The 11,255-nt window shown below is 54.2% G+C and overlaps 1 protein-coding gene across 1 annotated transcript in view; it reads right to left on the bottom strand.

Annotated features, from left to right (window-relative positions):
- The window catches only part of GRIK4 (glutamate ionotropic receptor kainate type subunit 4), a 207,878-nt gene extending 197,467 nt beyond the window's left edge, over window positions 1-10,411 (bottom strand). The window contains exon 1 of the mRNA XM_031506858.3: window positions 10,280-10,411. The gene's annotated coding sequence lies outside the window, so the exon portion shown is untranslated. The remainder of the gene's footprint in view (window positions 1-10,279) is intronic.
- Between the last annotated feature and the right edge of the window lie 844 nt (window positions 10,412-11,255).

Below are 11,255 nucleotides of genomic sequence, written 5' to 3' on the forward strand. Positions count from 1 at the left end.
CCTCTGAAAGGGTGAAATATCCTTCATTTCTGCAAAGAGCTGAGTCAAAGTGGGGATGGAGACAGGGCAAGGCTGGCATTGCCACCTGGAACCACTTTCCGTGTGGCAAAGGGGACGCAGCACTGGCTAAACCTCCCCTTCCCAATCCCTGGGGAAGCTGGGCTCGTTTCCAGCTGCCTTTTCTCGCCTCTGCTCCTTTCCCACTCTGCAGCTTTAAGGTTGGTGAGGTAAGAGGTGAAAGTAACCTTCCAGAGCCCCGTGCCCTAATTAACATGCCAGCCACCCACCGAATGTAATGATGCCTCTTAATCTCTCAGCCCGGGTCTGCTGAGCTCCTCTGGGAGGTGGCACAGGGGATTTGTGGCTGCAGCATCCTGCCCGTGGCTGAGCAGGAGGTTGGTCAACCTCATGGGACAGCAGGAGGAAAGTGGGTCTGGGGAAAGCAGAACCCCTCAGGCACCCCGAAAACATCCAAACAGACCTGTGCCAGTCCTAAAAGCAGTGGGAAAAGGGGATTTTTAAACTGGATAAGCCCTACACGTGGGCTCAGCTGTCAGCAGCCCGATCCCTTCTACATTACAGCCCAAAGCCCTGCTGGATTTTACATCCCTGCCCTCCCCCACATCAGAAAAAAAAAAAAAAATCATAACATACTGAAAGATTTGAAGGGCAATAATGACCATTTTGAAAATCTTGTTTGAGTTGTGATTGACTCATGCTGAGCTTTTCCCACTCCAAACCTGCAGTTGACCTAAAAGAACGCTGGCAAGATGTATCATTTCAATTTAAAGAACAGCAAATGTACCAAGTCCTGGGTAATTTGCTCCTGTGCTTAAATATAATGCTGTACAAAAATAAAACATGGCTTTTTCTTGTCTGGCTTTATCCAGCTTGAGCACCCAGCCACAGAACCATGGCCTGCCTCCCAACCTTTGCCTAGCAGAACTCTCTTCCCCTGCTTAAGTACTCCTGGACAATAATCAAATTTTCCCTTTTGTGAGAAGAAGAAGATTGGGCTTCAGTCTCTCTCTCTCTCCCCAGCCTGTTTTACAGCCCTCACATCATCCCCGTGGCTCTCCCCTTATCTCCCTCCAGTTTGCCAACATCATTTTTAAGGTATAGATACCAGGGCTGCACACAATGCTCTTCCTGCTTGTATTCATTATTTCTCTGCTTAGACAGCCCGAGATAGCATTAGCACTCCTGAGGATTCACAGCACAGCACAAGACCAGCCAGTTATTGATAAGATAATGAAATTAAGCTCCTGTTTCTCACCTTGATGTGGCAGCTCCCGGGGGGTTCCTCTCGCCAAGTGTGGGTTTTACTCCCCGCTCTCGTTAGTGTGGATTAGTAAATTAGTAAATTATCACAGACTCAGCCTTTCCCCCTGTACACCCGGGGAACTGGCTAAACCCACACCCATCCATGTGGGAACATGCAAAACCTCGGCCCAGAGGTGCTGTAGACACCCCAAAATGCAATGGCTGCTCCCAGAACTCCAGGCTGGAAGAGGGGAGTCCCTGTCCAGGTCCCTGTGCCTTCGTGCTGCTGCAGCAGAGCCCCATCCTGGGAGCCAAACCAGCTCCAGCATCCCAGCCAGGACATCCCTGCTCCTGCCAGGCCCAAATCTGCCCCCCCAGGGCCAGGCATCCCCACCAGGGCATCCCCACAGCTCAGGGCAGCCCCTCCTTCCCAAGCCGTGCTCCCACTTCCCTGACTCCAAGGGGATTTTTGGGAGCTGGGAAAGCCCCTGGCCCCACTCCCCCCATCCCCGAGGTGCCTTTTGGGCAGCGCTGCCAGCACGCTGCAGGCTCACAGATGCCAGATGGAAACTGCAAACTCATCCAGGGGTTTGCTCCCAGCATCTCTTCCCTACCCCCAGCCCCACCAGTTGGGAGTTCATATGGCTGGATTTTCTCACCCACAGTCAGGGGGAAAAAAAAAATTGTCATAAGAAAATGTGCGAGCACTGACATCTTAAGACAAAAAAAGATGCAGATTTCTCAACTGTTCACAGCACATTATGGAAATACATTCTCAGGGACTATTAAATATGGGATTATTGACTAGATGAGCAGCAGCTCAATGGACTGGCTTGCAAATATGTCTTTAGACAATTCTTAAAATGCAGATTAATTATCTAACAGACAAGAATAGTTTTTTTCCTACAGACTTTCTAATGATCTGTTGCATAAACAAGCATCCAGACAGTTTTGTTTGCTCTTCTGGTAGCTGCGATGTTCTTCAATAACTAAGTGGTGACTGAGACTTAAATCTTATTTAACATCCAGCAGGAACACAACAAAAGGCTCGTCAGTCCAAATCACTGAAAGCCACATCTCCTGAGAGACCCTTGGGAGGTCCAGCTGCCAAAAGACCCCAATTCCCAAACACCAAACTCCTGATATTCCACAGAGCATTCAATTCTTTCCATGTTTGTCATTAAAGCAACTGCACCAATGTCCATCATTTAACCTCCCAGCCCCTTTGGAAATGAGCAAGGCATGTTGGATTAAAGACATATTTTCAGTGCTCTGAAGATTCAGGATGATATCCCTGCTGGAATTCCATGTGAAAGAACGAGGTTGAAGTTGGGGGAACCATTGCACTGAGCTCTGCCCTCACCTGCAGATTCCTTCTAACCTGTCAAGCCAGAATTTAAAAATCCCATCTTGATTTTCAGTTTATCATGGGTGTAATACGAATCCCAGGGGTCATTTCCTCACTGAAGGTAATTAACTCGTTATTTGTCAGCTGCACCTCCAGCTCCCAAGCCCTCCGCTGCTCGGTGCCTTTTGTGATCCGTTCAAATGCTGCTGGCTATCAAACCCACTGCAAAGCAAGTGTGAAACATTATTATTCCAGCTTCACACCCACTTTCCCTCGGTGTGAACAATAATGCAAAGTGTGAGACAGTGATGAATGGGACCTGGAGAGGACCAGATGCTCGGTGAGCAGCAGCACAGGCTCTGCCCCGAACATTTCTCGGGCTAAAAAAGAGATGTGATGCCCAGAGCTGCACACGCAGCCCCCAGCAGCACTCGGGAGGTGGAGCAGGAAATAAGCAGAGAGCAACCAAGAAAGCAGCAAAGGCCAATAACCAGTGATGGTAGAGGGACAGATCCTTTGATGAACCTCTTTTTTGGGGTGGGAAAAAGCAGTTTTGGCACACTAAGAACGCACAGATCAGCAGTGGTTGCCACAGAGTTTGCCTGGCTGAGCCCCTTCACCCAGAGTGAATTTAGAGCAATTCCCTCAGCCACAGCAGCAATTTGCTGCTTCATCACAGCCTAGGCAGGGCTAGCGTGGATCCCACCACAGCCTCCTGCAGCCCCCATGCCCCTGAGCAGGGACAGAGAGCCATCAAACCAACCCTCAGCATCCAAATCCAAAAAACATCAACTCCTGCCGCCCCACCGCACGCTCCGTGGTTTGCGGCAAGCGTTTACACAAAGGTCAGTGTCGCCCTGATTCTTAAGATTTTCTAAAGACTTCTGAGTTTACATTCTGTTGGAGAACTTTCCCACACATTTTCTATAAACAAGATATTGTTTTGCGTTCCTTCGTGGGGGTGGAAGAAGTTGATGTACCGGTGGTTTGTCCAATGTCTTTGGAGAGGTGGCCCATTCACTCTTCAATCCACTGTCACCTTTGGAAAGGTATAAAAGTTGGAATCAGAAAATAAACTTCCTTCTTCTTTTGCCTCGCCATCGCAGTGGCTCGTGTTGTGCTTTTCGTGTCCTGTAGCGACAGGTCAGGGCTGAGCAAGGGGTTTGCAGGAGCCCGTCCCCTCCTGAGGGGGCACAGATGATCTTTGTGGTCAGACTCAGCTGTGGGGAGAGGGGGCAGAGGGGAGGAAAGCTGATTTTCTGCTGAAGCAGCTGAGGTGTGAGCGCTGCCAGGTTCCTGACCCAAAACTGCTCCAGCGAGAGGCACGGATGCTCCCAGGAGGATCTGGTGTCACACAGCTCAGGGAGAGCTGTTCCCCACCGGTTGTTCTCCTCCTCCTCCCCGACAAACACATCGTAACAGTCCCCAAAAAGGTGAAAAAACGGCTTTTTAAAAATAGCAAACTCTTTAAGGAGCCGAGCACATGCCTGAGTGGGTGGGAAATTAGTGTTTTATTGTGGCTCTCTGCTCCCAGGGTCTGAGACCTCAGATGACTTGTTTGTGCCCTGCACGGATTTTTGCAGACTCATTATAAACCCTGGCAAAGAGGGGTTTGTAAGGTCACAGGAGAATTTTCATTAACTGGAGCCTGGCTGGGGATTGCCAGCATGATCTATGTCTCCCATTTATGCATATGCAGGGAGGCCAAGAGGAAGCTCCTTTGCTTTATTTCCACATCATTGTGCTGATGCTGAGCTCACCAAATAAACAAACTGAAAAGCCAGTGGGGAAACAGGGGGAGGAAGGAAAAAAAAAAAATACAAAATGCTGTGCCTGGCTGTCTCCCTCATGAAGGATGCAAATGAATTCTGCAGACTTTGAAGCCAGGAGATCTCAGCAGAGATGAAAATCCCCCCGGTGCTGGATGGCTCTGCAGGTGAGGCAGCGTGTGGGTATTTTGTTCCAGAGCTGCTCACGTGCAATGAGGACACAAAATAAATGTTCTGGGGATGAGAGCTGGCTCAGGGAGGTGCAATCCAGCAGCAGCAGAACCCTCTGGGCTCTCCAATCCCCCTCCCAGCACCAGGGACCCCTCAAATTCTGCACTTCAAACTCAGAACATCCCCAGGGCTCCAGGATGGAGGCACCACGGGCCTGGGGGGAATCACCCCTGGAGATGGACAGCTGATCTCGGCTCCTTCATCCCTGAGCCATCATCTTCCTCCTTGGGGAATCCAGAGGATGGCCCCAGCAGGAGATCAGGACTCAGCAAAGTTCCCCTTGATGGATTCCACAGCAGCAAATCCACATGATGCTGGCACAGTCACCCAGAGCCCCTGCTCCAGCAGCAGCAAATCTCTGGGCTGGGGGGCTTTGGGGAGAGCAGATGTCACAGCAGAGCCCCCTCTGGACCACACAGAGATGGACAGAGCCCTGTTTGCCCCAGCAGAGCAGCTCCAGGGGCTCCCCAGCACCTGCACCTCGTCCACACAGCCCCAGGAGCTCCTCAGCTGCACACAAACCACACCAGCTCTTTGCATCCCCGCGTGTCCTCCTGCTAGAATGCCACAGAATCGCCCAGGATTTGTTATCAGGGAAGGAGTTTTCAGGTTTTCAGGAAAACTCAGGTTTTCCCATTTTTTCACATGCTCAAATCTGAGTTACACCAACTGCTGCTGCAGCGGCCAAAGCGCTGCACGCTCCAATCCAGCAGCTTTCCCTCTTAATTCTTGCCAAAAAAACCCTTCCTGTTAGCATGTTCACTCTCCCTAACCCAGCTCTGATCCATTTCCACCTCCAAATCATTAAAGATAATAAATAAGCCCAGCCTCAGTGTGAGGAACCCTCACATAATCACATATCTATGCTCCCATCAGCACTCGGCCATTACACTTCTATTTTCTGCAGCTTAACTAGGAAAGCCAGCACTGAACTCTGCCCCTTATCCCACTGCTATTTATTGCCCACGTTCTGCTGTTTATTTCCTAAAATAGTCTCTTTTGGGTGGATTTAATGAAATATCCAAATAAATTAGGCCCGTTGGAACATGTTGAACTCTTATTTCCTCGGCCTTAAGGAAGGAAGGCTTCCCTACTGGGCAGCCATCCTCTGCAAATAAACGGTGGTGATTTGACCCCCAGGGATAGAGCATCCAAGTATTTGAGGGATAATTAGGCCCTCCCAGCAGGCACAGAAGGAAAAACTCAGTTAGTTGATATCCCAGCTCTTCCTCAGGTTTGGTTTCTGGACAGGCAGAGTGGCAAAAATTCCTGCTGCACCATCAGCTCCCTCTGCCATGGCCAGGGAGAAAGAAACTGTATTGCATCTAACCCAACACAGAATATAAAATCTGAGTTACGTGTTGTCTCTCGGCATTAGTTTTAAAGAAAAAGACAAGTCACGACATAATAATTTGTGTCCATGTTTTGTGTCCAGGGTTGTTTTTTTTTTTTTCTCTTAAAGCTAATGACAGTGACTACACACACGGGAGAATTTGAAGGTTTGACTCCAGTTAGGCAAAGCTTTTTTTGCTGCATGAGAGGGCTTTCAAAACTAGTCCAAAACTGTCCTCACTCCATTCCCCTGGAAGCCGTGACAAGTCTTTGTTTTAGGGCAAGTGTATTTACATGAGCATTCTTGAAATGCTCAGCACGGGCTGGATATAAAAATTGGACTTGGAAAAGAAAACATAGATGAATTTGCAAGGTTCATGGTTTTTTTCTATCATTCAAGTCCTTTTATTAAAAACTTCTTACAGTGTCATGGAAATATTACCTTTTTATTCCCCCCTGTATCTTCTGTTAGGAAATCCAAGCTTAAAAACAGGATAAATCAGCTTTAAATTGTTTAGTTGTTCACCACCGTATCCCTTCCCAATGACCTGTAGCTTGGTAAAGGATTCTGGCAGCTCTTCAGCCGCAAGATCTCAAGATAAAATTGAATATTCATATTAAATTAATATTCAATACTCAAGGACGAGGAGAAGGAAGAGGTGTCCTCCCCTTTATGTTTACACCTGCTGCTCTTTTACACCTGATTTACCTCAGATCTACTGATGTGGAACACTTTGGGTGCATTTCTCCCTCTTTGAGCAATACAGTCACTGCTAATGCCCCGCACTGGGCACTGCCAGCTCTGTCCTGCCAGCAGCCACTCCCTGTGACCAGCATGGAAATATTCCTGCTTTGTCCTCTGCAAGGTGGCCCTGTCCATGGAATGAGATGAGCTTTAAGTTCTCTCCCAACCCAAACCATTCTGGGCTTCTCCACTCTGCTCCTCGCTGCATTTTCCTCCTCCTCCTGCACAACCAAGTCCCACATCCATTAGCAAACAAATCTTCCAGAGGCACCAGGACATAAAAATCCTTATGTTACCACCACAATCTGTCCTTGCAAGCTCCATCCCACCAATGAAGTTATGATGGTGATCCTTAACACTGCTCCATTACCTCTCACGGGTTTTACACCTCCTTTTATCTCTCCAAACCCCCATTTTTCCTGGCAGGGACCCCGGGACAGCGTTAGTGGCTGCCTTGAGGTGACAAAAAGGAGTTTGCATCCTCCCGTGCATGGGCACAGCTCCAGCAATCCCACAATCTCCTTTCTGGACAGATTCTTCCTCGTGGAGCTGCTGATACCCCGGTGATTCCTCCCTCAGGTTTAGGCAACACCCTCCAAGCTGTTCTCATCCTGCCGAGCCACAATTTCACTGTTCCTCCTGTTCACACACAGCAAGAGGTGCCTTGTTTTAACAGATTCCTCACCTTTTATGTGCTGCCTTAGAAACCTCTTGCCCCAGAACAAAAAGCATTTCTGAGGAGGCTTGCAAAATTTCTGTCTTGCCTTCTGCCTGCCTAGAAGCATGAAAAATAAATAAAATCTGACCCAAACAAGTGCTGCCCACAAAGATCTCTCCCCAAAGTCAGTGAAAATCAATATCCACACCTCAGGAACATCAGCAAGCCTTTAAAAAGGTCAAGACATCAACTGTCTGCACATGCTGAGTGCTGAGCAAAACCAGAATAAAGCTTAAATTGCCTTCAAAAAAATGAAGTTTCTTGGAGGAGAGCGTTCTCCTCTGCCTGTCTGACCCTAGGGATGTATCAGCTCCTTCATCTCTCGGGTCAGCCCCTGCTCCTCCTCTCCCTGCTGACCCCAAAGCCTTTCCCTTGCACCCACCCAACCATCACCCAGTGAAGCCCCCCAGCTTCTCCCCCAGCCGAGCCTTTCCTCTGGCCCTGTTCCAGATGGAAAACCAGCAGGTTCCTCCAGGAGGAACAGGAATCTGATCCCACGTGGAACACCCAGGTCCCACATCACAGCCACGTACTTCCCCACCACCATTTCCCCTGCAACCAGCCAGGATTTAGCCGAGGATGCTCCCAGCTCCTGGGGGAGTTTGAAATTCACTCTCTGCTTTTCCTCCAAGCCGAGACATCGCTGTGAGCACACACACAAGCACAGGAGATGAGATTTCCTGGCACACTGAAGATTTCAGGATATTTTTCAGGCAGTCTTGCCCCTTCCTTGCCTCGCTGCTCCTCTGATGAGCTGTGAGGAGCCCAGGTCCCTCAAATCCTGCCCTGCTCACCCCCAGATTGCTGAGTGCTCCTTGGCACCGAGGTGTCCAGACCTCTGCCAGCCCACATGACTCCTTGGCTGATTTTCCTTGCACGGCTTGCAAAAGAAACCTCCAGCAAGAAACTTGCAGCAGCATCTCTGTGCCTCTGGAAGCTGCAGGCTGCTGCTCCGAATCAGCCGCTTAGAACTGATCTTTCCAAGATGTTCATGTCTTTATCCCAAGATTTTGGGATAAAGCCCTTCATTTTGGGGTTCACCTTCCCCAGGCAGCCTGTTCCCAGCACACCGGAGCCAGATCACAAAGGGTCTAAGAGAAATGGCCAGTTAAAGGGAATTTTTTAAAGAGAGCATTCTCCTTCCCTGCGCTGCCACTCTCTGCTCGGCACAGCCTGTCGGCAGCTCCCTCTTCCCCAGAATTCCAGGGGTCTCATCCCAGGCTGTTCATTCCTCCAGGTGCAGGGGAAAACCCCACGCAGCAACTTTCCCAACTTCTGTCTCTGCTCGCCAGGCCCAGCCCTGCGATGGAAACCGAGAGGGGCAGGTTCTGCCTCTCACCATCGATTTCTGCACGCAGATGGTTTCCCTTCAAATCCCCAGCTTCAGACACATCAATACCGACGCGGGCTTGCATCGAGACACTTTAAACGCGCCTCGGCGCGGTGGGAGCCTCACTGCGGATCGTTTCTACAAGACTCGAGCAAAGCACGGCAGGGATGCCCCAGCGCGGCCACATCCCCCTCCTACCTGCGAGCACACACGGCTGAGCACCCGGAACGGAGGCAGAGGCAGCTGCCGGGTCTGTCAGACTCCTGGGGGATGCTCCCGGCTCTCTCCGATGCCGTAGACTCCCGACTCGCTGCCCGGGGAGAGGGGAGGGCTCCGCTCCCGGCTGCCTGCAGCCGTCACATCCAGCCGGGATGTGGCTGCCGGAGGAAAGGCTGCCTCGCCTCGCCGACACAAAGGGGCTGGCTCCTCCTGGGGGGATCTCCCGTGGGGTGGGGGCTGCTGGAGCCCCGTCAGAGCGGCCGGGATGCGGCGGCAGAGCGAGCTGAGCCGTCCCTCAGCATCCCTCGCTAGTGGCAGGTCCCCGGGGATGCTCCGGCCAGCAGCACCTCCCCACGAAGGACACGCGTGTGGGGACAAAGCCAGCCCCACCGGGGACCGCTTAACTCCCCCAGGGCCACAACCCCGCGGTCTCAATCCTGCCCAGGGAAAGAATCCAGCCCGGCGGATGGCGAGAGCAGCACTCGCAGCATCTCGCACCTACGCAGAGCCCCGGCCCGAGCCGCAGCTAAACCGGAGTTTGGGCATAAATCAGCCAGAATAAAGTTAGGCCTAGGGAGAGGTTTCTGCAGGAGTTTCCCCCGCACGCTGGCCGGGCTCGGCGCTGCCGGTTCAGCGCTGGAGTCTGTCAGCATCAGCCCCGCACGTCTGCGCACGCAGCGAGCGCCTCAGCGATCGCACCGCGAATCCTTCCCGAGCACAACTCCGCACAAACGCCTTCCAGAACAACGACCCTTTCCTCCCCCGTGCCAAGCCTGAGCGAATACGAGTTAAAGAGCGTTTTCCTCGCCTCCTCCGAGCGCGGCACGCAGGCTGCGAGCCCGGCGAGCCCCGAGCCCGCGGGGAGCATCCCTGCCCGCCGCCCGCTCCCGCAGCCGGGAGCCGCTCCCGGTGACCCGCACGAGTCGGAGCCACACCGAGTGCCCCCTCCCCGCGCTCTCTGAACTTCAGCTCTGCTCAGAGCCCGAGCGTGGCATTTTTCAACTCTTGGTGCGCTAAAACACCGCAAAGGGCTGGTCCCAAAGTCCTTCAGCGAGTGCGGGAGGCGGTCGGGGGGCACCGGCCGTGGCCGAGGGGGGCTGGGTGTGACCGGGGAGGGCTGGATGGGGCCGGGGAGAGGAGAACCGAGTGCCAGCCGGGGGCACCGCCGGCAGCCGGCGAGCGGCGGCGGCTGCGGCTCCGAGCCCCGCGGCCCCGGCGCCGTGCCGAGCATCCCGCGGGGGTCCCGGGGGAGCCGCGCCCGCCCCCCGGCCCGGCCGCCATCCCCCCCGAGCCCCGCATCCCCCCCGCTGCCCGCGGCTCGTACCTGGGCTGGGCTCTGCCCGCGGCTGCTCCGGCCCCGCTCGGCGGCGGCGGCCGCGGGTCCCCGGCGGCGGGCGGGGGAACTGCAGGGGGCGGCACCGGCACCGGCACCGGCACCGGCACCGGCACCGGCACCGCCGGGGACACCGGCACTGCCAGGGACACCGGCACCGGCACCGGCACCGCCGGGGATACCGGCACCGGCACCGCCGGGGACACCGGCACCGGCACCGGCACTGCCAGGGACACCGGCACCGGCACCGGCACCGCCGGGGACACCGGCACCGGCACCGGCACCGGCGCCGGCACCGCCGGGGACACCGGCACCGGCACCGCCGGGGATACCGGCACCGGCACCGGCACCGGCACCGGCACCGGCACCGCCGGGGATACCGGCACCGGCACCGCCGGGGATACCGGCACCGGCACCGGCACCGGCACCGCCGGGGACACCGGCACCGGCACCGGCACCGGCACCGGCACCGCCGGGGATACCGGCACCGGCACCGGCACCGCCGGGGACACCGACACCGGCACCGACACCGGCACCGGCACCGCGGGGACGGGAGCGATCGGGGCCAGGGAGAGAGGGAGGCACGAGGGGAGACCGGAACAGGGATGGATTGGAGGGATGAGAGGAGAACAGGGACAGGGATGGATGGAGGGATGAGAGGAGAGGATCCGGGATGGATGGAGGGATGAGAAGAGAGGATCCGGGATGGATGGAGGGATAAGAAGAGAGGATCCGGGATGGATGGAGGGATGAGAGGAGAGCAGGGGATCTGGGATGGATGGAGGGATGAGAGGAGAACAGGGGATCAGGGATGGATGGAGGGATGAGAGGAGAGCAGGAGATCTGGGATGGATGGAGGGATAAGAAGAGAGTATCTGGGATGGATGGAGGGATGAGAAGAGAGGATCTGGGATGGATGGAGGGATGAGAGGAGAGCAGGGGATCTGGGATGGATGGAGGGATGAGA

Source organism: Lonchura striata, chromosome 24 (assembly GCF_050655825.1).
Source record: "Lonchura striata isolate lonStrDom1 chromosome 24, ASM5065582v1, whole genome shotgun sequence".
Classification (NCBI taxonomy): Eukaryota; Metazoa; Chordata; class Aves; order Passeriformes; family Estrildidae; genus Lonchura; species Lonchura striata.